Consider the following 16,812-nt stretch of genomic DNA (forward strand, 5'->3'; position numbering starts at 1 on the left):
TTCCCCTTTTTATTATTATTCCCCTTTTCGTGTAACGGGTTACGTTCTGCTTAACGACCCGACGCTGAGCGTTTTATTTACGCTTCAAGATTAATCCTTTATACCAACTAACACATCACTGAAAGACTTAATTAAAAATTTCCATTTCATATAACAAATAGTTCATATTTAAATACTTTTATTCTCTTTTCAAATGGGTCTTGTTCTACCTGACGGCCTGACAACACAGCTTATCCCCTAAGCTGATTAATCAAACTGGAACGCGTCATTTTACATTCCCAATTACTAATATACAATAAAAAAAATTAACCAACAAAGATCATATAATCCCTATATTAAATCACATAAATAATAATTACACCACAGAATCATACTTTATTCACTTAATTACGTCACGAAATTCCCAGTCGTTACAACCATACTGGACTTACCTAAAACATGAACTAACATCTCAAACTCATGAACCTGTTCAGTCATGGATTTTCCATCCACCAGCTTGAAATCAAGAAAAAACAACATCTCAAACTCATGAACTTGTTCAGTCATGGATTTTCCATCCACCAGCTTGAAATCAAGAAACCTAGCCAAAAAATACTTCTCAAGTCCTTGAGAATCAGTATTGTGGATTTGGTGAATCTTATCCCGCAAGACCTTAGCAGTTGAGGCATCAGATGAATAAACATCGAACAAGGTGTTCTCCAAGGCTGCCAAATTGGCTGCCCTAGTCACCACATCCTTCTCAGCCCATAAAGCATAAGCCTTAGCAGAATCAGCATTCTCTCGATCCAACACAGGAGTATCATACTGCACCACTAACCATAGACCCTTAAACGTTAACCAGAGCTTCATCTTTTTCTGCCAATGAGAAAAAGAAGCTCTGCCACTGAATTTATCAGGCATACCCGATAAATCAATTGGCTGGGGAAAATAATACGTGGTCCAATCAATGGATGCAGAACAACAAGAACCAGAACCAGTTTCAACTGTCTTAGGAACTTCAGTTTCGTTAACCATTATGCTAATTAACAATATAACAAAGATAATCTCTTCAAGATTGCTGGGAATATTACTGTACGCGTAATAATGGGACAGTTATATATACCAAATTAACAAGAACATGCAAATTCAACCAAGTAACGAAACAAACACGAAGGCACAAAAAAATATAATTAGAGACTGAATTGACAAGAAATTAGAGAAAATCACTTAGCTCTATGAAACTTTATCAGAATTAGAGAATCAGCTGAGTCGCCAAGCCCTCGAGAAGATTTGACTGTTCTTGAATGGATTATTTCCCCACTTACGTTGTGATGGGTTGCCGCAATATCACTTCCAGGATAAAACAACTCAGAGCGATCCGTTCACGGAGAGAAGGCTCAACAACGACCATCTCCCCAATTCACCAAGTAAATCAATGAATATATGTATGTATATGTGGGAGAGAGACAGAGAGATGATGTTCTAGGGTTTTTATCTATTTCCCTAATTTTATCTCCCACTCAGATTTTCACACACTTTAACTTTTGCTCTTCTCTACAAAAGTTACGTATGTAATCTGATTTATTATATATTATATACGAGTCTAATTATTATTATTAAAATCATAATAATCCTCACTAAAATATTAATATATAATATACTTATTTTTACAAAACATGTTTATATAGTTTTAGCAATTGGCTTCCAGTTCAGGCCCTGAGCATAAGCCTGAGACCTTAAACAAACCAAAACTTTTCAGCACCTCAGGACCTGAACCTCTAGCCTCAGGCCCTGAACATTCCAGAAACGTTTTCAGCATACCATCAGGTCCTGAGCTTCCAACCTCAGGCCCTGAACATTATAGAAACTTATTTCAGCACATTATCAGGCCCTGAACCTCTAGCCTCAGGTCCTGAACATTGCATAAATTTCATAATATGCTTCTCATCTAAAACCCAAACAACTCTTATACAAATAAGCATTCTTGCTCTTATTTCTACATGGATTTCACTAAGAAAATGTCTTAGATCCAAATATGAATGTTTATGCCCTTATAGCAAGTAACAACCTCCACTTGTTATTATCCAGAAATTACATCAAGAAGATATATTACATGTGTCCTCAAATTTCCATTTTCTAACACATATTATACATATGTACTTATATGATAAAATATGGGATAGTACTCTTAAATTGTCCTTTTCTATAATTATAATTTCACTACAATAATTGTATTTGTTTTACAATTTGTTTAAATGTTGATTAGTATTTAGCTTCAAGGCACTAGAGTATTTGGATTCAGGGCACTATACATCTTGATTATTACATTATTTCTATTGATATGTATCATTTAGTAATATTTCTGGTGAAAGCATGCTAATGGTGATTAACTAAACCTGCATCCATTTAAATTTACTTGTTATAACAAAGTTTCTTAAACTCCTCGAAAACAAAGTTTTCTATATCTGGGTATCTTCAAAAGTTGCTTTGTTATGATTTTCAATAATTGTTGTACCCTTAAAGTCTTAATGTATAAAACCCCTATATTTTTTATTATATGATATTAGAATATCGAATGGACCTTTTAACCCTTACGTCACGATGAAGTACATAATAGTACAAGTTAAGAGGGGGGAAATGGAAAATTTTGCTTTAGTAAAAGTTTAACAATATTTTGCCTTTAAACTATTCAACAATAGACTTTTGAAACTTTAATACATCAAACCATACCTTTTTCTCCTTACAATATGACAAATGTATTTTTAAACCCCTTCTTTGTGACAAAGGTGAAAAAATAGAAGATCGCAAATCGGCATGGATAATTGGTAGTTTTGTCAATGATGCGGGGAAAAAAGAGGAACCGCCACTTAACCACACCCAAATTTGATTTCCACTTTGGTCTACAAGAAATGGAGTATTGACATGGATTGTAATTTGACCCGGCTTAACAATAGGACATCTATGGTATAATCTCCCCATTAAAGCTATATACCTCCCCACATAAAGCCCGTCATGCCCAAATATTAATTATATATATATATATATATATATTATAGACAAAAATTCAATGAAGATCACATTTATATAGAAGACCTCGGAGACCGCGTTCTACATTCAAATATGAAATATAATATTTTGTGAAGTATGTTCTACGATTATCACTAATTTATAAAATTGTTGAAAATCATTTAAGGGGGTTGTATTCATTTTAGATTTTAAAGTATTGATAATAATCCATGGATTTTGGAAGATTTTTGTTGATTTTAATTGTTCATGGATTTTGACGGAGTTGATGAAAAAATCTTGCAGAGTCTTGCTGATTTTGTAAAGTTTTCCACAAATCCTTTAGAATCTCATGTATTTTTACGAGATTTCAAAAGATTAAAAATGAACTAGCAAATCCATTAAAATCCACAACCTTTTCAAATTAAAAAAGATCCATGGATTTTTTAATACCATCAGATTTTGATGGACTTTTAAAAATCCAAATTGAATACACTTGGATTTTAAAAGACTTTTTCTAATCTATATTGAATACCATCGGATTTCAAAGGATTTTTTAAAATCCAAATTGAAAACCTCTTGATTTTAAAAATCTAAAAAAATCCTTTAAAATCTTGATTGAATACACCCCTCTAAGTTTAAAAGGTATAATCTATATGTACTGCAATTTGAACAAATGTTTTGCACACTAAACATGTTTCGTAGAATAAAACATTTTGTAATGTTCTACATGCAATACATGTATGATGTTTAAGATATTGAATAAAACAATGATATTTGTAGAATATTATTTCGACAAATAGTATATTTTGCAATGTTTTTATGCAAGATTACAAGTGATCTCCGTGGTCTCTAACAAAAATGAGGTCTCCATTGAACTTGACAATTTATAATATGATCTAAACAAAAACAACAATACTAATTAGAAACTTAAAGCCACTTTATTTTTTTAAGGAAAATTATTCATGTAGCAAAGGTTCCTTTTTACCTCAAAATATAAAATCACTACAAGAAATTTCATTATTGCCAACATAATATTCTGTTGGTAAGTGAAAAAAATCCGTTGGTAAAAGAGATTCCTAACAGAATGTTCACTGAACTGGACCGTCGGAGGAAATTTTGTTGGGAAGCATGTTGCTAACCGATTTAGGTGTCCATAACTAAGTTAGCATCGAATTAATAACAAACTAATAAAACTTACAAAGTACCCAAAAAAACACCAACTCACCAACGAAATATTTGGTTGGTAATTCTTCTAACAAACTACTAACAGAAAATTTAAAAAAAAAATTAGAGAATTTTGATAACTGAATATTTTTTGGTTTTAACACACCCTTTTACCATCTTGAATTTGTTCCTGAATCTTTTACTGAAAAATCTCTTTTTAATCAATTTGGAGACCTTCCTAAGCATCACAATTTCTAATATGATAGCGTGCAACATGTTAATGTGCTCTCTAGATATTCAACTCTATTTATAATCACAACTCACAAATAAGGCAAAATGAAATATATAAAGGGGCTCGGTCTACAACAAACGTTTGTTGTAGACCGTTTTATGAAAAACGGGTTATCAGTCTTTGGATGAGGAATGAAGGGCTGAGATAACAGATGGATCGCGGAAATTTTCCGCGGTTGGGCAGGTCGGACCGTGGAAATTGTCCGTGGTTGGGACCGTTCTTATAGAATCAGATACCTAGCAAACTACAAACCTCAAACGCAGTAAAACATATAAACAAAGAATAGAACACAACAAACAACACAAAGAGGGGTATTTTGCAGAGAGGGAGGAGAAACACAACACTCGATTTGAACACACAAATACAGCAAACACTGGATACTCTTCTTCCTAATTACGGGTACATATTCGATCCCTACTTCTTATCAATTTCAATCCTTAATTTTATGTTTTGATATGATTTTGTTGTTATTGTTTGCTTCAATCCTTATCAATTGTAATGATAGTTTGCTTCAAGTATTGTTATAGTTTGCTTCAAGTATTGTTAATTGCAAATTAGGGTTATTTAATTTGAATTTTTAAGTAATTATTTGGAAATCATTGAAAAATAAATTTGATTTTTTTTACTTAATTCGAAATTAGGGTTAATTAATTCAAAATTGCAAATTAGGGTTATTTAATTAGAAAATTTAGGGTTGAATTTTTGCATGACTAATTTAGGGTTGAATTTTGCATGACTAATTAAGGGTCGAATTTTTACTTATATAAATCGAATTTTTAATTATTTAAATCGAATTACAAAATTGAAAAAGGAAATAAATTTTGAATTTATAATTAATTAAATCGATAATATGAGAATTTGAATTTATAATTAATTAAACCGAGAAAATGGAAATTATTTTGAATTTCAAATTTTAATTCAAAATGTATTATTGTTTTGGTTGTATATAATTAGAAATAATTGTTACTATGTAATTCGTTATTTTTGGTCCTTTGATGGTATTTAAATTTGAAGTTATTATCATTATTTAATTCGAATTATTTTTTGTTTTTATTGTATATGTGGTGACTGTGTACATGGTCATTATTTTTAATGTATATATGTGGTGTTTAAATTTTGTATTTTAAATCGAAGAATATTGTTTAACGCGTGGTGATTTATGAATTTTGTTGACAATATTTTCAGGTAAAGATAATTTTGATGATTTCGGGAATATGTTGCGGGTTTGAACCCGCATAATGTTCTTTAGGATAATCGGTATCACGTTAGTGAGGATGTTTGGGACGGTGCAGGGAGAGAGGAGTTGCAGAGCTATTCTGGGAACAAGTCATTGCACGAATGGAAGTTAAGGAGACCCCAGCGGGAATTGTTACACATGCTTGGGTTTGGGATATTTTCAGACCCTGCTTTTGTTTTGGCTACTGACACTCGGTTGATATCTGCTTTGGTAGAGCGTTGAAGACTGGAGACCAACACTTTCTTCACAAGGCAGGGGGAGATGACTGTTACACTGGAGGATGTAGGGTTTATTCTAGGGTTGCCAGTTCAAGGGGATGCACTAACTTGTGGGGTGATAGAGAACAAGGCTGCATATTTTGTTAATAACTGGTTTGAGCCTTTGACCGAGGAGGGGGTGAATGAGGCTTTGCATCAGAATAATATCAAGCTAGGGTGGTTGTTTGATAGATATGGTGCACAGAAGCCTGAGAAGAATAATATGATGGCCACGGTTGTACATACTAAGGCGTATATGCTATTCTTGATGGGTTGTATCCTCTTCCCTACCAACAACCGGTCTTTTGTTCATGTTCGGTATATGCACCCATTGATCAATATACGGGAAATTCCTTATTATGCTTGGGGTGCAGCTGTGTTAGCTCATATATACCGGGGTTTGAAGTATGCTGCAAGGAAGGACAGTAAGAGCATTGCTTGTTGTGCCTGGTGTTACAGGTTTGGGCTTACGAGAGATTTCCTTGTATTGGTGTGCCTTTACGGTCTCCCGGTCAGGATGATTATCCGGTTGCTGAGGGATGGGCCTATTCTAGTTATACTCATGTGGGGGTTTCAAAGAAGCGCAGGAAGACAGGTCCTCATCACAGCTTACCGTTCTATAGGGGTGAGTTTGATGGTGTTGCTGGTGATGAGGTGGATTGGAGGCCATATGCTAGATTCAACGATATTATGCATAGTGAGATGATTCAGGCACAATTAGCTGGGTGCAGTTGAGTTCCCCTTGTATGTTATGATATGTTTGAGTGGCAGCATCCGGACAGGGTGAGCAGATAGTTTGGTGCTAGTCCCCAGATTCCACGTGCACCAGTGAACATGAGTGGCTATAGGGGGCCTAAGGAGGCCACGTTTGCAGGAGAGGATTGGCTTGTACGGTGGTTCATTGATATTGGCAAATGGGCCAGGTTTTGTTCATATTTGGATGGACTTGTTGATGACTCGGTTGACATTACTTCTGAGGCTGATTACATGGCATGGTATGCAGATATATCTCGTATGCGAATAGGAAAGCCGGATCCACAGCCTCAGCAGCAGTAAAAGATGAGGGAGTTGTATGACAGCCTCGAGGGATATGAAGTTGTAAGTATTTTACAAATATGCATATTTCACATTACACCACACACTACCAAATTTGCATTCACCTGTATTTCATCTTTCATATATGATAGCCTTGTGGAATTAATGAAAAAATGTTTGTTTTTATTTGTAGATGGTTTTCGGGCTGAATATGTTGAAGCAGTTGGATGCTAGGGTTCCTCCGGAGTTTGTGGAGGAATTTGGGAGGATTTTTGGTACCTTCCTCACACCATTCTCTCGGTTGATGAAGAAGATTAAAGGACCGGTCAATAGACCTCCCACATTTTAGAACATAAAACCAGATTTCATTGCACCTTCGGCCGACGACTTTGACATTCCAGCCATTCCTTTCCAGGATGTCATTAACATGACACAGCCATCCCAACATATGTCTCAGCCCCCCCAGAGTGTTTCCTCATCCAGTAGACCCGCGAAGCTTGCATCGCGCAGGATGAAAGAGAAGAAGTGAGGTATCACGAAAAGTCTGGGAATGATAAAGAAGAATCCAATATATTTAGATTGGGGATGGGGCTTTGGGATGGAGCCGAGAATTCCCGGTGGTCTTACTGTTCAGGACTATCACGTCCATGCATCAGCTATGCAGAGTCTAGCTCCAGGAACATGGGTTGATGAGAGATCATATACACTTAAATGGTATTGTTCGTTACTCCTTTCTAATACAATTTATTTCTTGCATTCATTTTACTTGTTACATTCATTTTACTTATTGCATTCATTTTACTTGTTGCATTCATATTTATTTTCAGGGATTTCTAAGGAGTCGGGAGGAGGAGATTCACACTGGACGTATATGGGAGAGGAAATCAGTCTATTACTTCATGGATCCCTACTTCATGGTACTTGGGAAAGGGCATGTGAAGAAAATCATAAAAGCATATAGGATTGGCAGAGGTACATTGCAGAGGGCATGGAATAAATCATTACGTAGTTTTACTGGTTTTGCCACTGCTAATGTAGGTCCTTCTATTCTTGAGGTGGACTACATATTCATCCCCTGTTGTGTCGGAGATGTGCATTGGGTTTTGTTCATGTTCGGTACTAGACGATTTGAAGGTCTTATCATAGATTCAATAAATGACGAGCCATATTATCGGGAGGATATACGAGTGGTGGTATGTTCTTTTACTTATCTACTATTAATGTCTTCTATATAGTCCTTACCAATTGTATATTGTATTCATTCTTTGACCATAATTTCATTGCAGTCATGGTTGTTGCCGAGGCTATTGCATATGATACAGCCAGTCGAGGGGCATGACCCTACTTCAGCCGAGGTCCTAGCTCTACCGTCTAGACCAAAACAATGAAACTCCAATGATTGCGGTGTTTATGTGATGAAATACATGGACTAAGTCACATAAGGATATGACTTAGCCGCGATACCGAATTGGTCGTAAGAGGAGGTGGATACCTTCAGGTATCGGATAGCCAGGGAGCTTCAGCTAAGGACGGTAAGGGGGATTCCCTGGGATTCGTATGCGTAGACGCCACAAAGCTTCGTAGCACTTATGTGGTTGGATTTCATTTCGTATGTAGTTGGATTTCATTTCGTATACAGTTAAATTTCATTTCGTATGTAGTTGGATTTTATTTCGTACGTAGTTGGATTTCATTTCGTATGTAGTTGTATTTTATTTCGTATATAGTTGCATTTTATTTGGTTTGATGTAGTTTAATTTTGCTGGATTTTGGTTGTTTTGTGGAATTTGGATTATTGTCGATTTTGGTGGATTTTTGTGAATTTTGGTGGATTTTAGTGGATTATAAAAAGGTGTGTGGCATGTTGTGAATTTGGATTAAGGGTTGTATGCATGTTGCCTGCTTTGTTTGTAGTCTGCAGAAAAAAAAATTCCACACCCAACCGCGGAAATTTTCCGTGGTCCCTCTCCAGCCCAACCGCGAAAAATTTCCGCGGTCCGTCCGTTTGCTTTTTTCCCAAAAAATAAAGCACAAAACAGAGTAATGAGCACAAACCTTCTATTAAAATTTCCTAAATTTTGGAAGTTGGTCCTAAACTAACTTCCAAAATTCCTAACCACTCTCAAAATTCTTAAAATAGGGTAATGAGTGATTTTTAGAACAAAAATTAATTTTTTTCAATTTTTACATTAAAATAAAAATTCCTTAAAAAGTCAACAAAAGTCAACATTTTGTCCAAATGTTAAAAAAACTTTTCAATACATTTCATAACAATTTCTAATGTATAGTTGGACTTGCGTATTGGTCTTATGAGCATCGTGAACTTATAAGATAGTGTTTTAATTCTTAATGAAGCGAAAATGAATTTAAGGATTTAGAACTTGCCATACTAGCATAGGTTCATTTATTTGTCATGCATGATTCATAGGTAATTTTAACCATCTTACTTTTCCTATGTAATCAAGATAGATAACTTGTGCTTAAATCGTTATGTTGTCAAATTCTATAAACATATAGGGTCTCAATATAATTGGTGCCTATTCAGCTTCTATCTCTTTTGTGGATGTCTGGTAGAATGGTACTCGTGCAACGAAAGTTGGCGTTTATCAGTTTTGTGTTATCTAATTAGTATCATCCCCATTGTATACTAAGGTTAAGAATAATAAGGCTATTGAATGAAGTATTTAATGAAGTTAGAATCCCATGTTTGTCATATATATTAATTCAGTCAATCTTATTATCGTAGTTATAATTATTAGTTAATTCTTAGTTATAAACAATCTCAATTTGTTATCGTCTTAGCATTGGATAATAACCATACATTGTTTCTTAGGTGCATAAATTAAACAGTTAACCAATACAGTCTCTGTGGGAACGGATTAGAAAAGATTCTATACTACTTGCGAACTCGTATACTTGCGTGTATTATTAGCGCGTGTTTAGTGAATAACAAGTTTTTGGCGCCGCTGCCGGGGACTGCAGTGTTAATTTAGAGTTTATGTGCTTTCCATCAGTGGTCGTTAAAGTTCATTGACTCGGATATTGTTACTTATTTGTTCCTTGTCTGGTTTCAGGTACTCTAGCGGGGGTGTATACATACGCGTTCGCGTAGTCGTAAGAGAACACTGGATAAAGCCGATGAAGAACTTGTGGTAGTTCGGAGGGAAGTTTTTAAGGATAAAGAGAAGTTAGAGGAAGAAGGAAAAGTTGAAGAGCCAATTGTAGTAGCTATGGGTGATCAAGCAGAAACTCCGAAGACTTTGATGGACTATTCTATGCCTAAGATTAATGACATTCAGTCTAGCATTATCAGACCAGCCATCAGGGCTAACACTTTTGAGATCAAGTCAAGCACGATCCAGATGATACATAACTCAGTTCAGTTTAGGGGTTCTCCAACTGAAGACCCCAACATGCACATCAGGGATTTCGTCGAGATCTGCGACACTTTCAAGTTCAATAATGTGACTGGAGATCCTATGAAGGTGCGACTTTTCCCATTCTATCTGAGGGACAAAGCTAATTGCTAGTTGCATTCTCTACCAGCAGGGTCTATCACTATAATATCTGGGATATATCGTGTAACTATTTTTGCTAATAAATAAATATTATGAATATCCAGTATTTATTCAGTGAATTATCTGTTAAGTGGTATATGTGTTTGGATGTTTAAAAATAATATTAATTGAGTATTTTGATTTTTATATGTCCAAAATAAAATATAGATAATTTTCATATCTTTCTATTTATTTTTATGTTGAATTATGATTTTATAGGAAATTTATGGATTCTATAAAATCTTTTTTCGAGTATCTATAAACTATTTTATATAATCAGGAACCAACCGACGTCGCCCGTTTTTACGTTTTTATAACCCGAAACTCTTCCGAGAACACCTTCCTAACCTAATTGCAATATTCCGAGCATTTTCCATGTTTCGACTTTTTCGATCCGGCGTACGGTTTGTCCTGTGCGGGTCCCGGCGTAATATTTTCGATACATTATTCGTTTCGGTAAATCAATAAAACTCGTATTTTCGATAAACGGGATCTTTTTATTAAACTATTACAATTATCACCTCGTAATACGTGTAACCAGGCGCTGAAACCAAGACCGCAGTATAAATTGTACTGATTTGGATAATTATCCCGAAAACCGGTACTGTTTGGATCTGTTTTTATAAATAAACGTACCATTTTACATCTCGAATGATCCAACGGGATACTAATTTTCCGTAATTATAAATAGCCTTTACCGTATTTTATTTCGTACCGAAAATCATTTGCAAACAGTAATTATATAATTTTACAGAGAAAATCTATATATTCATATAAACTTTCAAGAATCAAACAGCAATTCGGAGGTGTTATTGAAATCCGTTTGGAAAGCTTGAGTAACCAAAACGAAGGGTTTGAAGAGTAACCAAAACGAAGGGTTTGAAGAGTACTTTCCAGAACTGTAGAATCAAAGGTTTATTTTCTATATTTTTATTTTTTGAATTATTTTGATTAAAAATATGAATTTTTGTTCAGATGATTGTTTGAATGATTTGATGATTGCATGTTGTAGAGCTTGTTTTCCTGATGATTTTCATATGTCATATGACTGATTTGGAGTTCAATAACATGTTCAATATGAAGTTTAATCTTCGAATTTTAAAATTAGGGTTTATAACCCATATGAATGTTCTTAATTGAAATTTAGGGCTTTTTGTTCTAGGGGTTATTAGCTGTTAAAATATAGTTGGTTGTGTTCCTTATGAAATTTGCAATCAATTGGTGTATAGCTCGTTAACAGAGGATTCCTGAATCGAAGGGAGTTGTGTTTTCAAAGTTACGCCGAGCTCGCCGAAAATCGGCGAACTTCCCGGCCAACTTAGGGGTTATTGATGTGTTTTGATTGCATGAATAGATTCCTGGTGATGTATAGATCATATCTGGAGGAGTTGGTGGTGTGAGGATATCGGGAACGTGTTCTCTGACCATCCCCGTAATTTTCCGGCGACTGAACTACAAAATTGCAGTTTAGTCCCTATACTTTTGAAGATGGTGAAATTTAGTCCATGAAGTTTCGGGAAATTGCAGAAATAGGATTCCTGTTTTAAAAATGTTTAAAAATCATATTTTCTATTTATTTTAATTATAAAAATTCATTTTTAATTTCTGAAAATCCCAAAAATTATTATTTTAATTCCAAAAATTATTTTTTAATTCAAAAATAAATCTGAATTAATTAGTTAATTAATTTTAGTTAATAATTAATTGATTAATTGGTCAATTAATTCGAAAATTAATTGATTGATTTAATTAATTATTAATTAATTTTAATCAATTATGTAATTAGGTTTAATTATTTAAAAATAATTTAAAAATTCTGAAAAATAGTTTCGAGCTTTAAAATATTATTTTAAATTGTTTTCAAGGCTCGATAATTATTAGAAAATTAATTTGAAGCCAGATGTGGCCAATCGAACCCTGTTTAGTGCTTTAAAATGAATCTAACGACCCGTGTTAATTCCGAAAAATGTTTTAAAAATCATATTAAATACCCGAAAGCTTGTTTATGACCCAAGACTCCTTTATAAATGATATATCATTGATTGTTTGACATGTTACGTGTTATATGAAACTTGTTGTTTGACTGTTGGTCTTTATGTTCAGTGTTTACTTGTTTATAGCATAACTTTCAATCCGTTAGTCGGATTTGGGTAAAACGAAGGGTAGATAGAAGTGTATATCAAATAGAATCATATGAGTTGAGTATTGATAGATGCTTATGATATGTGAGACGAAGAGGAAAGGCTTAGGAAAGGAAAGCAGATAGTCCAGGAGTAAGACGGTTGTAATTGGAAGTTAGTGAAGTATAGCAAGCTAGTATCAGGCAAGTTTTCTGAACTTTCTCGAGATATATTGTAGTTGATTAATAGTCTTGTTTCATATTACAAGTGCTTTGAAGCACTGAACCCTAAACCTTGATTCCAGTTGTTGATCTTTGAGCCGTAAACCTTATTCTTTCTGAAACATTGATTGTTGCATACCCGAATACGAACCACAGATATACGATACTACTCCACAAATGCATACAAACTAAATGCCTAACATTGAATCAAATTGCTTACATATTCAAACCATTGTACCTTATGCCTTGAAAGACCAAATCCTTGTAACCTTGAAACGTTGATTCCTTTGTTATCAACTTTTATCATTACCTAACAGCCATTCTTTGAAATTGATATATTGATCCTTTGTGAAGACTGAAACCATTTCATTGTTGAATATCCAATGTTGCTTATGATTTTGTTTATTGCTTTACATTGTTTATTCTGTTATTATGTTAAAATTGGATTGTTTTATAAAATTGTGGACCAGATTCGTGGTCAGACCAGATTGGTGGTCAAGTTAGGCCAATGTATGCCTTGGATCCAGTAATTAGAGTAGAGTTGTGTGCCTTGCTCGGGGTTAGTGTGTGACTAATCAGCAGCCTAACCTTGGTTTTTAAAAAGAAAATATAATATCTAATTCTAAATCATTATTCATTGTTCACTTGATAACATAACCCTTTTCACTTGATGATCATTATTCTCAGTCTTGTCATTATAACTTGCTGAGCTAGTTAGCTCATTTGTGCGATGTTGTTTATGTTCTTTTCCAGTTAAGAAGGAACCAGTTGGTAACGAGGATCCCCAATCCAGTGCGAGAGCTAGGGGTCCAGGTTGATCGAGTTAAGCTAGCTGGAAGCTTTTGAGAAAGTTTAAGTTGTAAAAATTTGTAATAATGTTTAATGTTCAGTTCTAAGTTTGAATAATTAGGATTTGGACGTTATAATATAAAGTGTGTGTATGTGGCTTGTGTGCATATTTTAACCTGTTGTGGTCCGTGGTAGTTGGTAAGTAGGGTCACTGCATATTATTATTATCTTTATTATTGTTATAGGCGGGTTATAAATAAGGTGTGTGTGTGTGTGTGTGGACCTCAAACTTCTGACCCGGGTTTGGAGGGCGCCGCAATCACCACTTGGGAAGATCTTGCTCAAAAGTTTCTCACCAAATTCTACCCCATGGCGAAGACTACTGCAATCAGGAATGCTCTTACCCAGTTTGTGCAGCAAACTGGCGAATCTCTGTGTGAGGCTTGTGATCGATATAAGGAGATGCTAAGGAAGTGCCCACACCATGTCATGCCTTATTGGATGATTATCAACTGTTTCTACAATGGATTGGTTGCTACTTCTAGACCCATGCTTGATGCAGCATCAGGAGGAGCCTCATGGGCTAAGAGCTACGATGAAGCTTATGAACTTATTGAACTGATGGCTGCTAATGAGTACCAGAATCCTTCCCAAAGACCGACTTAGGGAAAAGTAGAAGGAATTCTGGAGTTGGATGCCGCAACTGCTATCGCTGCCCAACTTAAGGCTTTGATGATGAAGGTGGACACATTGGTGAATTATAGAGTTAATCAAATCACTAGTGTCTGCAAGCTTTGTGCTGGTGCCCATAAGACTGATTAGTGTGCAATTTCTAGTGAATCAACTCAGTTCGTGAGCAACTTCCAGCGATCGCAGTAACTTGTGCCAGCCACCTATCATCCTAATAACCGCAGTCATCCTAATTTCAGCTGGAGCAACGCTCAAAATGCGGTTCAACAGCCTTTTCAGCAGTATCCAGCTAAGCAGTACAACCCCTCTGGTTTTCAGCAACCGTACTATGCACCAAGACAACAACTCCAGCTGCAACAAGCTAATGAAAAATCTGAATTAGAAGAGTTGAAGCTTATGTGCAAGAGTCAAGCTGTTTATATCAAGACCTTGGAAAATCAAATAGGGCAAATTGCCAATGCCTTGCTAAATCATCAACCTGGTACATTGCCTAGTGACACTGAAGTTCCAGGAAAGAGGGAAGCTAATGAGCAGGTAAAGGCAATCACTTTGAGGTTTGGGAAGGTTGCGAATCCCGAACAAACTCAAGAGTTAATTGAAGAAGTTGGGGCTGAGAAAATGCAAAGCAGCAGGATGAAGAAGTGGAACCAAGGAAGACTACTGTTGAGCACACTCCGCCTGAGGGTAATACAGGGGAGAAACAGATCTATCCTCCACCGCCTTTTCATATGCGGCTACAGAAGAAAAAGCTGGAAAAGTAATTTGAGAAGTTTCTGGAGGTGTTCAAGAAACATCATATCAACATACCTTTTGTCGAGGCTCTCGAGCAGATGCCTAGTTATGCAAGGTTTATGAAAGGTATTCTCTCTCAGAAGGTGAAGCTAGATGATTTAGAGACCGTCACTCTCACGGAGGAATGCAATGTTGTGTTGCAGTAGAAGTTACTTCCCAAGCTTAAAGATCCATGAAGCTTCACTATTCCATGTACTATTGGAAAAGTGTCTTTTGACAGATGCTTATGTGACTTGGGAGCTAGCATCAATCTGATTCCCTTGTCAATCTTAAAGCAGTTGGACTTACCTGATCCCAAACCAACTTATATGACCTTGCAGTTGGCTGACCGTTCTATTATATATCCGCGAGGTATTGTGGAAGATGTCTTGGTCAAGGTTGATAAACTCATCTTTCTTGCTGATTCGTAATTCTTGATTTCGAGGAGGATAAGAAGATTCCCATAATCTTGGGAAGACCTTTCTTGGCCACTGGCCGGACCTTGATCGATGTGTAGAAGGGTGAGCTTACAATGCGAGTGCTGGATCAGGATGTGACTTTTTATGTGTTCAATACTATGAAATTTCCTACTGATAATGAGGAGTGCTTAAAAGTGGAGTTGGTCGATGCGGTGATCACATCGGAACTTGATCAATTGCTAAGGTCTGATGCCTTAGAAAAAGCCTTATTGGGGAATTTAGATAGTGAAGATGATGAAGGTGAAGAGCAATTGCAGTATTTGAATGCTTCTCCCTGGAAGAGGAAGATGGATATGACTTTTGAATCTCTCGGAATGGAGGAATTAAACAAAGCTCCTAAACACCTCAAGACTTCTATTGAGGAAGCCCCCTCTCTTGAGCTTAAGCCTTTACCTGAGCATTTGAGGTATGCATTTTTAGGTGATGCATCTACTCTACCTGTTATTATTGCAGCTGACCTTTCAGGTAATGATGAGGAAAAACTTTTGAGGATTCTGAGAGAGTTCAAATCGGCAATTGGATGGACTATAGCAGATATCAAGGGGATCAACCCTTCTTACTGTATGCATAAAATTCTGCTAGAGGAAGGTAGCAAGCCTACAGTCGAGCAGCAAAAAAGACTTAATCCTATCATGAAGGAAGTAGTAAAGAAGGAAATTATGAAGTGGCTAGATGCAGAGATCATCTATCCTATCTCTGACAGTTTATGGGTAAGCCCGGTTCAATGTGTACCAAAGAAAGGTGAAATTACTGTGGTAGCAAATGAGAAAAATGAGCTTATTCTGACAAGGACAGTCACGGGGTGGAGAGTCTGCATGGACTATCGGAAGCTGAACAAAGCCACTAGGAATGACCACTTCCCATTGCCCTTCATTGATCAGATGCTTGACAGGTTGGCCGGTCATGAGTATTATTGTCTTCTGGATGGCTATTCGGGTTACAATCTGATTTGTATCGCTCCAGAAGATCAGGAGAAGACTACCTTCACTTGTCCATTTGGTACTTTTGCCTTCAGACGAGTTTCTTTTGGTCTGTGTGGTGCACCAGCCACATTTCAGAGATGTATGATGGCCATCTTTTCCAACATAATTGACCATAATGTGAAGGTGTTCATGGACGACTTCTCAGTCTTTGGCTATTCTTTTCATGAATGCTTGCAGAATCTGGGACACGTTCTCAAGGGGTGTGTTGAGACTAATCTGGTTCTCAATTGGG

At 35.9% G+C, this 16,812-nt stretch overlaps 1 non-coding gene across 1 annotated transcript; it reads right to left on the reverse strand.

Moving 5' to 3' along the window:
• Nucleotides 1-14,041: 14,041 nt before the first annotated feature.
• On the reverse strand, nt 14,042-14,148 carry LOC141722987 (small nucleolar RNA R71). Its single transcript, XR_012575983.1, has one exon. It is a non-coding gene; the product is annotated as a small nucleolar RNA R71 (small nucleolar RNA).
• Nucleotides 14,149-16,812: the final 2,664 nt, after the last annotated feature.

The sequence above is a fragment of the Apium graveolens genome, chromosome 4 (assembly GCF_009905375.1).
Source record: "Apium graveolens cultivar Ventura chromosome 4, ASM990537v1, whole genome shotgun sequence".
Lineage (NCBI taxonomy): Eukaryota > Viridiplantae > Streptophyta > Magnoliopsida > Apiales > Apiaceae > Apium > Apium graveolens.